Here is an 11,749-nt window from a genome sequence, read left to right on the forward strand (position 1 = left end):
GCTCACCTGCTTTAAAACACACAACTAAGTGTGAGGTTTGCTTGAAGATGACAATCAGAACAAGACAGACTGTGTGTTACAGTCGACACTCACAGGCCTTCGTATGTCAGGGACTTCAGGCAGGCAAGGACCTGGAAGGGTTGCGATGGTGGTAAATCTCTCCCCTTCCCTTCCTCCTGCCTTCCCACCTGACTGTCCCCTTCGCAGCTCTCTCCTGAGCAGCACAGAGGGACCGCTCTGGGGTGGACGACCACTGGGCAATTGCTCCCATTATCCAGCTCTCATGGCCTTTGTGGGAGCCCCTTTTCATTAGTATTGGCAACATGTTCCCCAGCCAAATGATTATGTTAGGCAGACACATCACATCACTTACATTTCATAGCTGAGTGCAATTTTCATAAACTGCGAGGCAACATCCAAAAAAACATGACTCAGAATTAGAGTTTCAGAAGATTATTATATAGACATTATTTCCCTCAGGTCACGGGCTTTAGTCAAATTTGGAGGAGAATGAAATTGCCAACAGTGAAAAGCAGACAGAAAGGTATGAGTTCATGAGCAGAGAAATAACATTTTCATTTGTTCCTTCCCCATGGGAAGGATCCAGCATTCCGGTAAATGGAGACGGTTATAAGAAATGAATTTTTGTCAGCAGGGATGTGATTTTAAGGCTCACTTATCCATTGGCAATCTAGATTTCTAACCCCAGGAATCTAGGAAATTGCTACAGAATGTAGTCTTTATTATAAACAAGTTTTTTTTTTTTTGTAGTTTTTTCCCCTTTTCTCTTGGTCAGAGGTTTTTAAGACAGAGGACTGCATTTTTTCCTGCGTTTCAGAGGTCGAATGAGTGCTGACTTCTCCATCTGCCCTGAGGCTCTCTGCATTGCGACCGGAGCCCATGTTTTCCCCTCCAAACCTTCCCACTCTGGCCATTCCTAAACCTGCTGTGATCAGCACGCATGCAGGTAGTATTGGAGGCCGGGAGAACAACAACCAGGGGTCCCTTTCTGCCTCCATCCTCCAGCGTTTCATGGGAGGCCGTGGGCCAGTGTTTCTCTCTGTGTGTTGCACTCTTCTCTCTTCTCTCTTTCTCCATCCTATTGTGTCCCTGGACCAGAGAACAAGGCAGGAGAAAATGGCTTTCCAGGTAGCTGTCATTTCAACAGGAGTAAAAAAGAAGGATTTGTAGGGTTTCTGTAGGGTAATCCTAGACACCCTTCTTCATAATTAAAGAATGTTCTTTCAAGGGAAATTTTATTTTCTCCTTCAGTTTCATTTGGTGCTTGCAGCCTATCATTCATTCAGATTCTGCACACAGGTTCTTCTGACAGCCTTCGTGTGTCTGTGCACGCAGGAGATATTTCATATAGCCTAAACCCTTCATTTCTAGAGGTGCACACTGGTTCTGTAACATTAATCTCACCGTTATGTTTTTTTCACTTTTTAATAACTTGGAATATGTATATCTAATGCCTTCTTCCCCTGTGCATTTTTTGCCGATTTTAATATCTCTCAACACCATAAACTATTTGCCTGCCTATGTTCTTATTAGACAGAGTGATTGCCTGCCGAAGTTCACTGGAGGCAAACCACACAGTCTTCTTTATTAACATGTCTGCAGTTCAATGATTAGGAAAGCCAGGCTGGGGTGACTGGTAAGGGACAATGAGCAACTCTGACTTAGTTCACTGGTGTTGGCCCCTGATGTTGGTTGCAGACAGTAAATGGAACCTCTGTGGGTTCTAAATGGAGGGGAGCAAGGATCATGGGATGAGGCATCTCCTTTTCCACACCATCTGTCTGATGGCAGTGCTGACTCCGGCTAACTTGTAGTATGAGGATTTGTGGAACAGCCCAGGGTGCTGGTATGTGCTGGCATCAGCTGGCTTTTTCTTCAACTGCAGAGTCATTGGGACTTTGAGACTTTGGGAGTTTGGGTGGTGGGAGCAAACTTAGAAGAAGGTGTGAGCTTCCATTCTCTACCATGCAGGGTGGGAAGGAAACAGGGCCTGAAACATTCACTGTTCACAGGGCAAAAACTGCAGATGACACTCAAGAGTGCCTAAACATGGGGGAATTCCTTGGCTTCTTGGTGTTTGATTTCTTCTTTGGTGAAATGGCAGTGATTTTGCCTGGCCACACCGCTACTGCTGATTTTCTCAGCAGTGCTGTGCAGAGGAAGTGGCATCAGCTTTGCTTGTGTGAGGGACGTGGCAGGGCACCCAGAGACCCCTTGTATAGGTCATGTAATGGCTATGGAAGGGTATTTTACCATGGGCTTTGACATTTGATGAGAAGTGTTCATTAATGCTGTGCCACAGAAATGGAGGTTTGGAGGTTCGGGGGGTAGAGTGCCAGTCTTGAGCAGAATAAGCAAAACAAGAGCACAAGGCCCTAAGTCCAAGCTCCAGTACTAGCGCGCGCGCACACACACACACACACACACACACACACACACACACACACACCCCGTGTCATCTATTTTCTCCCTTATAGATTATATTGCCCACATTTAAGAAGAGAAAAATGATTTCCGGAAAGGTAAACATTTATCCCAAGGTATGCAGCTAGTGCTAAAGAATAGCATGAGGACTGGACCCCCACACCCCAGACTATGGTGTCAATAGGAAGGGTCATCCCTTGCACCACGCAAAAGATGCAGGCCTCCTGCACACTTCCCCGCCTCTAGCAGAGACTTCTATTTTGCTCTGCATTGGGATGGCCTCACCTCTAGCTTTAGAGTTTCCTCAAGTTGTTGCTGGTATGCTCTGGCCAATTAGTTGATCTTTTGCAATTAGCATCATTTCTCTTTTTGCTTTTTATTGTTAGAACATGATTTTTCCTATGAGTTCTGGACTCCTGATACTTGTCTCTTCGCGCTCTGAAGGGCAAGTGTCCCTCTGGGGTCCTTTCCCACTTGTATAGAGTCCTGAGAACATTTTGAGAGAGATGTGAACAGCAGTACTGCTGTGGTAACAGAAGTAAATCTCTTCTTGAGTGAAATCTGTGTGGGAGCCTGCCAAGGCTCAGAAGGTTGGAGCTCTCGGCTTCCTTTGCCACTGTGGGCATCACTCACAACTTCCCATTGCAATAAGGGATTTCAGTGGAAAACTTCTTTTCTCTTGTTGCATGGAAGAATAACTAAAATGTGCATTAGGCTAGAAACATGGACTACAGAGTCCTGTTGAAACTCCAGTGCTGTGTAACAAAGTTTCTGGGTGTCATGTGGAAAGTCTTGGCAGCCAGTGGGCACATGTGACAGCCAGGGAGACTTGGGAGGAAGTCTGTCTCCATGCTGTTTATGCCTGAGCTTTTATGGGCTAGGTATCTCGAGCTCTCACTTTCCTGGCTAGTCTTTCCTCTGCTGTTTACCTTGGACTCACCTCTAGCTCATTTGGACGCCCTAGGCCTCACTGGAGTCGGCTGGAATGCAAGCCCCTCTCACCAGCTCTCCATCTCCCTACAGCAGTTGATGTCTCAGAGTTGCCTGGCACTCCAGCCTGGGTGGCTACTGGTTGCTTGGTCCCAGCCAAATCTGGGCCCATGTATGCCTGCATGGACTGCACACAGCTCTGTGAAAAAACAAATGCAAACCATTTCTTTCCTGGGCTAGTTATACCAAAGGCAGTAAGAGGTGGGAGCTCTTTAAGGAAGCCCTGATTATCCAGACATGTTGCATCGTACTTTTCTTGCCTTAACACCTGCACATCATAGCTTTCCAGGTATGGCCAGCCGTACCTGCTCACACCTGAGTCTGACCTCCCCTGCCCATATGGATTGTTGTTATCACATATGATGACTGGGGGTGGGGGGTGTTTTCTGTAAGTCTCTGAGAAAGAGTGGGAAACCTGGCCCATGCGCTCAACTTGTGAAGCGGAATTTCTCAAGAAGCAGGGATGGGAGCCAGAAATATGCCAGGACAAAAGCTGTTTCTTGTGCAAGTTGATGTCAAAGCTTAGTACAGGTTTTCTGATCTGTGGAGGGTGTAAGGCCCTGAGGCCAGCCCCTCCCAGCTTACCACCCCAAGGGTGAGCCCTTAATGGCCAATTCTGGGATGAATGCTTCAGTTGTACAAGAAGCTTTCAGGGTGGTGTTTGATCTCTCTCTCTCTCTCTAGCCCTTTGGGATCAGGGCTCACCATGAGCCTTTTGTGAAATCCCCACGGACTGCCACTCTGTGGTGTAGCTAGTGGTCAGAGTCATGCCAGAGTAAATGCAGCTGCCGACAGAAAAGAGGAGTCATCTCAGCAAAAATCTACACAAAGGAGACTTTCTTTGCTCCTCCTGGTACATGTGGTAAGCAGAGAAATAGTTTATTGTGAAAGTCTTCCAGCCACAGGTCTTTCTAAGGCATAATTGTACCCTCTAGGGAAACCAAAATAAATACCAGCCTAATAAACTTCAGATTTTCAAAAATAAGTTACCCTATTGCATTTCTGTACAAAGAAAAATATGAGAGGCTGGCATGTTGTTCTTATTTTGCTTTGAATTACTTCCCGAGCTGTCCTGTCCCAATTCCGTCCTAAAATGGGAGAAAATACTTTTACCATTTGAAGAAAAATGGGCAGAGTACAAAATTCTGTTCTTTCAGAAGGAAGGTAGGAGAGTGAATTTTGTTGCCAACTTCAAAATTTTCTGAAAACAAAACACACACCTATACCCTTGGCCTTTTCCAGGGCTAGCTGTAGCTGTCTTGTCTGTGTTCTTGGGGTCGGAAGACTTCCAACCAGGGTTCCATTTGTGGTTTTTATTGCAGTTGTGTCCCCTGCCCCCTCTCTAGCTTTGTCTCTGCCTCTTCCTCTACTTTTGTGCCAGCCAGCCCTTTGGTCCTCTTCATCTCAGGTGGTCTTCCTGCCCAGTGGGGCCCAGGTGCATGAGTTGTAGCCCACATCCTGCCACCTCTTGAGCCATGCAGCTTGCTGGGTTTCCTCCCCTGGGGTATCTCGGGTCTGACTTCTCCCCGTTTGACTGCTCTGCCCCAGCCTGCTTTAATGATTATTAATTTGCCCATTTTCTTAGTCACCCCAAAGATGCCTCTGACTACTCTTTGAGTAATTCTTCTTCATCTTTTACATTTTATTATTAAATAAAGGTGGCAAGAGTGACCTCATAGCCATCCCTAAATTCCCTGCTCTACTTAAGAAGCGTCCTGTTCTCTAGAGGCTCCTCTCCCAGGTCATGAGCTAGGACCACAGTTCTAGATTTTGGTTATAGATTTCTTCACATATTTTTCAGGTTTGTAATCAGTGATTAATATGTGATTTGTCAATGTATTGGAAAATATGAAATTTAATTATGTTTACTTTTTTTTTAGCAGTGAGATTTGAAAACTGGGATTCACATTACCAGGCAAGTGCTCTACCAATGAGCCACGCCCCAGCCATGTTTTGCAGTGGTTATTTTTGCCACCCAGGCATGCACCTGGACCCAACATTGGCCATCTTAGGCTTTCTATGATAGCAGGGATGACAGTTGTGTGCCAGTGTGTACAGCTTCTTCTGTTGAAATGGAGTCTCATGGACTTTGGCCAGACTGGACTGGAATGGCAATCCTCACTGTCTCAGTCTCTCCAAGTAGCTAGGATGGCAGGTATGAGCAACTATGACCAGCTATCAGTTGAGACAAGATCTTGTAAACTTTTTGCCTGGATAGACCTTGAACTGTGATCCTCCTATTTTCAGCCTCCTGAATAGGTAGGGTTATAGGTAAGAGTCACTGATGGCAGCCTGCTCTTACTATTTTTTAACTGAATGTTTCATTTGTGAGAGGAGGTTATTACGGTTTGTTCTTCTTTATAAGTATGCCTATTTAATAATGCCACCATCCAGGCATTGTGTTTATGAGCATTTATATTGTTTTTGTTGTTACAAATAATGCTTATATGAACATTCTTGTATAGAGCTCATGTTTCTGCATTATCTCAGCAGATTCAGAACACAGAACCAGGGTCCTGAGCTTCAAGACCTCTGCTCAGCAGACTCTGTTTCAGGAGACTTCTCACATGTCTTCTTGATCTCAATTTTTCTTCTGGTGTCATCCTTCACTGTTAGAAATGAGTTAGTCTCAAGTAAACATGTTGAACATGGTTTTCTCCATCAGTGCTATGACTGGAAGTGTGTCTGTGGTAGTACCAGGGCTTACTCTGTGGCTCCCCATCAGATATCGTCCTAGCAGTCCCTTGGCATATCTTCCCCATACCCTGCCCCACCCCCACCCCCTCTGGAATTCACCTTTATGCAGCTCCAAGCCGTTATTCTAACTTTATTTTAAACCTTATCGAGATGGTTAAAATGATACTCAGTTTTCAAGGTCCAGATGAAATCCTTTCTTATCCATGTGCATCCTATGTCTCTTATCTAATTATAGCCCTGTCCTAGAATGCAGTAGCTTAGCCAAGCATGGAGTCACTTGGTAATCATGTTGACCATAGTAGGGCCTCACTAACATGCAATAATAATATTAAACTGAACAACTGTTTTGTTCTCAGCTCTGCTCAGAGGAGTTCCAATAGAAGGGACCAGTAGAAAGACAGCAAATGTTTAAATAATCTCTGGTTTTCACATCTTCCTGGTTTTCAGGAAGTGCTTATAGCTTCCTAACAAGGTGACCACTGCAGTACAGTAGGTCAAGACACACAGATTCTCATTTAAAAACAAATATAAGACCATGTTCTATCCCTGTAAGAGCTTATGTGAGACACTTAAGTCGCACCCTTCCTATCTTCTCCTTTGGTCAGTGCCTCTCCACCTTTAGTGGCTGGGGCACAGGTCTATGATCTGTCACTAACTGTGTCCTCCCACTTCTGTCCCCAACACAGAAGGCAGCCACTGCTGCTGGGGAGCCAGGGCAGGCAGAGTCCGCTGTGACCATGTTTCCATCTTGAAGGAAATGGGAGAAATGAGGCCAGTGGTTTGATAAATTATATCAAAAATAGTCCCTTCATGCTAATGGAGTGTGAAGAAGCTGATGTACTGGAGAGAATCTGTAATATTTCATATTTCTCTGAGGAGAAAAATGATAAACTTGATGATGTGTGATTTATTCATGTTTCTTCAGATGAGGAAAAAAAAAAATCCTCAAGTCAACTGCCTGTTCCTCCATGGTAGAAGCTGGCATGTGGGTTTTAGCCTGGCCAGGAGGCTGGGCCTGTTTAGAAAAGCACCTCGAGACTCTGATTAATCACCAGACCTTTGGCAGTTGGTTGGGAGAGGGTAATTATGCCAGCATTGTTGCTATTTTATCATCACTGTTTTATGGCTCTAGACCACCAGGTGACAAATGTGTTAATTATTACATTTCTTCCCTGGGACTTCTCTCAGCTGCCCCCCTCCCCTCATGGCTTTGGCCCCTTGTCCTTCCCTGCAGCTCAGCCTTGGACAGCAGTGGCTTCTGCAATCAAAGAGCTGCTCTGGGGAATCCATGCTGAGAGGGACGTGGTTATCAGCCCTGCTGTGTGCAGACTCTAGCCACGGGGGATCTGGTTAATTCCCTTTCCTCTGCCTCTGCCCATCACCCTCTGGGTCAAGTGCTGCTCAGAGCCAGAAGCTTGGCCTGCTTCTTTAATAACTGAAAATGGCACCCTGACTGGGCCATTTCTCTCTAAATAGCCCCCTGGAGGAGGTTAGAGACAGAGGTTGGCTTAGGCAAAGAGATTTTGCAGGTACAAATGCCTTTTTTCTCTTTCTTTTTTCTTTCCCTTTTTCTTCCTTTATGTTTTCTTTTCCCTTTCTGATCTTCCTACCCTTGTGGACCACTACCTACTGTAGAACAATGGTTTGTAATCTCTACCCTGCCATTTCCTTTCCCACCTTACCTGCTCTGTGTTTGCCCAAGCGTCCTGTGAATAATTTGCTACTTTGGCTTTGGTGATGAGGCATGTGGATGTTAAGACTTTATTAATTCATTCACCTTTTCAAGGTAAGCAGTTTCTGTTAGAGTTTTGGAGACCCATTCTTTACAAAGACTCTAGAAGAAGGCAGCTAGTCCAGGTGTGGTAGACTTGGGGGCAGAGAGGCTTTCACAGGTCTCAGGCCGCATTGTTAGTGACCATCTTCCCCCCATTCAGGCAGTCAGCCAACAGGAAGATTCACTGAGACCCTGTGTCCCCTGCTGGGTCCTTTATCTACTTGGAAAGTATATTCATTTCTTTCAGACCTGCTGTAATTCCATTTGCAGGTAGGAGGTTGGTGGTCTCAGCTGAGCAGATTTCTGTATATAAGTAGGTTTAGGTTCCTAGTGGGTCAGAAAGGTTTCGAAGTCTATTGATTCCCGGGCCTCCGCTAGGCATTTCCCAACTGTTTCAAGTGAGAACAATTATCAAAACAACTCGTTTAAAATTCTGTCTTTCAAGAAAAGTATCTTTTTTTGTTTTTGCTTGTGATCAGTTTGTGCTGTTATGTTGTAGACATGCGTGTGGGCTTCTCCACTTCCGATTTATGGCAAAGACCCTGTAACACCACACATTTCAGTGTACTGTTACATTACAATACTTTCTGAGTGAATTAATAAGTATATGAACTCAAGCATCTTAGCAGGAAACTCTCTTCTAAATTTGAAGGTTCGGAGCTTAGGCTGCCTTAAAACCAAAGAAGAAGTTCCCTTTACTGATATAGGGGTTGTATTCTCCCTTTCTCTCGCCTGAGGAGGCTGACAGGGCCTAGTTTATCCATAGTGTTCAGGTTCTTTGTGACTGGATGGATGCTTCCACGGGTTTCTCCCAGTAGTTCCTTTCTTTCAACTGTATATTTGGCATAATCTCTTTTTATATCAGAACTACTAATCTTAATTATAACTCATATATAGAAGTATGGGAAATCTACCACCAAATGTGATGATTAGATGCTTTTTAAAATAGTTTTAATACTTTGCCCTCTGGTTATATATATTTATCTTTCTCTCCCATTAGGTTTTAAACTTCTTTTATGATGTTTTCTCTGTGTGTGTGTGTTTCTTTTACCTAACAAAGGCTAGCATTTGTTGCCTGTCATGAATTGGGACCACTACTGAATGGTGAGAGGAATAGCAAATAATTTGGGCTGTCAAAACCAATGGTTTTGATGTGAGCCTGGATGACATAAAACTTTCACTTCTCTGATGATCATTAAGAATACATTCAGCACCTGTTAGCCATCTCTTCTAGGGTGGACATGCAGTATGGGCATCTAAAGGTTGCACCTGTTATTTCACTATGGCTAGTAAGGATGAAAGCCAGTAAGTTGGGAAGGCATGTCTTCTCATTTCACTTATTGATGCTTGAAGCATCAGTAACCTTGTCTCAAGGGACCCCAGAGAATCATTTCCTTTATGGAATCAAGAAACAAAGATACATGGATGTGAAAAGTCTCTCACTGTTCTTGGAACAAGGACTAATATTCTCACTTTTTGTTTAATCCAAGTTAAAAAAAAAAAACACACATGCTTTAGCCCTAACTTCCCAGCCAACATACCAGATATGTTACCAGCCATGCAGGGCAGGGGATGGGAGTCGGGGGAAGAGAGTCTCTTTAGCTTATGCATCATCATAAAAAGAGACTAGGTGACACCATTTGAGGACCTCCTGGAGGAATGTGGTCCATCCATGGAAGTGGAAATCGAGTCACCCCAGTGTATCTGGAATCTATAGCCCACCAGATAGAACTTGAAAAACCCCTCACTGGTCATGTTCAGTGAAACTTATGTATGTAGAAAATGGGGCAGGGAGGATACCACACTCTTGCCAACATTTCTTGAGAAGTCTGAACAGGTTACCTTGACCAGCTCCCAGATCTGAATGCTGTGCCCTATGGTTGGGAAATTCCATCACTTGCCAGCCACTGGATACAATGAAAGTTGTTGTTTCTTTTATTAAACTATTTATCTGCCTACACTGTTAGATATGTTATCTCTATTGTACGAAAGGAAAGGTACCAAAATAACCTAAAAATCTGTAGCAGTTATATCAAGAACTGACAGAATTTCTCAGCTGAGATAACCAAATAAGAGAAAGCATTGGGCTGAGTTCCATGGTCCAAGCCTGTAGTCCTAGCTACTGGGCAGATGAATATTAGGGCAACAACACAAGAAGAAAAAAAGTGTTCATTAGGTGCTGCCATCTTGGTCAATGGCTGGGTGTGGTCGTGAGTGCCTGTTACCCCAGCCAGGCAGAGAAGCTGGGTGAGTGAACTGCCAGGTATCTTCATCTTCTTCTTACTAATGTCTGAATTCTGTTAAATTAGTGGAGTCTTTTTCATGCTTTCTGTAAAGAAATAAGATTCACAGTGTTTGGCAACCCAGTTGCTTATTATTTTGCTCAAGAGTGAAGAAAACAGGTACTTCAACCGCAATGATCCATTCCAATATGAGGAATCATCTCACACTTGGTCTCCTCTGTCCTGTAACATTTTAAGTGTTTTTTGTTGCTGTTGTTGTTGTTTATCTGAGGGATAATGTAGGTAATACACACTCATAAGAGTAACAGGTCTTTTCTTTCTAGCATCTTCAACATAGTGTGTTCCTCAGACACTGAGCTTACATGCCATGTGTTACAGAAACTTTATTGAACTGGATTTCAGAGATGTTCTCTATGTGTCAGAGGTCATATCTCATTGTACATAGTGCATGCATTCTGCATGCCACTGCTACACTACAGGCCTTGGAATGCAAGTCCATTGAATTTCCAGTCCTATTTTCTAACTTACTGCATAGTCACACATTGCAGGGATTTGTTCTATGTAGAAACTTGCCTGGTCATTTTCATGGTTCATTGTGCTATGATAGGATTAACAAATTCATTCAGATTTCTTCATGCTACGAATGCTCTTGTCCCCTCTTGAATAAATGGAACACATACCACTTTAGTTATCCTAATTTAATTTTTATTAGCTGACATTAATTATACAGAGAGAGATTTCATTGTCATATTTCCACACCTGTTTATAATATGTTTCATTCAATGTCACCCACTCTGTCACCCTTCCTACCCTCCTCCTTATTTAATTTTACAATTCTTTTTACATAGGAAGGAAGTGGCCATTGGGCTGTTGGTTTGGAACCATAGCCCCTTGCTTAACTCACTTTAGTTTTGGGAAAAATCATTTGCCTTGAATGAGTCTCAGCAATTCTCATTGTGAAGAAAGTCAGTTATCCTAGAAAGATTAAAACATGCACAAGTCTCCAGACAGAGAATGCATAATAGCTTGTTTTTAAAAAAATACTGTGTGCCTTCCTTTTCTTCTCGTTTATTTATTGATAGTATTTGTGCCATCAAAAGTGGGGGAAAAATAATCCCTGTCTCTCATAAAATTTCTTTGGAAATGCATGAATTTCACTTGGGCCTTCTAATTCTGACAAATAGAATATTGATTTTTGGGTTTGTGGCTGTAAATGTGCCAAAAGAAAAGCAAATTTTATGGCACTGCTTCCCAGCTTTTTTGATCCAGTGTGAGCAGCCCACTCCTGGTTTCCAGGTAGTGGATAATGGCAGAGCTCTGCTTGCTTTAGCACACTGTGGAAGGTGAGAAGCTTCAAGGAGACCGAGGCACTAAGTGAGGGGTCAGAGTTGTCACACTGTCCTCACACTGGCAAAGACAAGCTTGGGACAAGGAGGCCACAGTGCTAATTACCTTTAGCATGTTTAAATTCTCGCTTCTCACTTGTCAGCTAAGGGGAAAAGCCTGTTGGCCCGGGCAGGCCTTGGCAATGTATGAAAGACTGAAGGCACAGGTGCGCTGATGCCCGCACCCCTCGAGGCTGCTTGCCATGGAAAATGAG

At 43.8% G+C, this 11,749-nt stretch overlaps 1 protein-coding gene across 3 annotated transcripts in view; it reads left to right on the top strand.

Annotated features, from left to right (window-relative positions):
- The window catches only part of Auts2 (activator of transcription and developmental regulator AUTS2), an 830,583-nt gene that overhangs the window by 456,598 nt on the left and 362,236 nt on the right, over positions 1-11,749 (top strand). The window lies entirely within an intron of this gene.

Source organism: Perognathus longimembris, chromosome 1 (genome assembly GCF_023159225.1).
Source record: "Perognathus longimembris pacificus isolate PPM17 chromosome 1, ASM2315922v1, whole genome shotgun sequence".
NCBI lineage: Eukaryota > Metazoa > Chordata > Mammalia > Rodentia > Heteromyidae > Perognathus > Perognathus longimembris.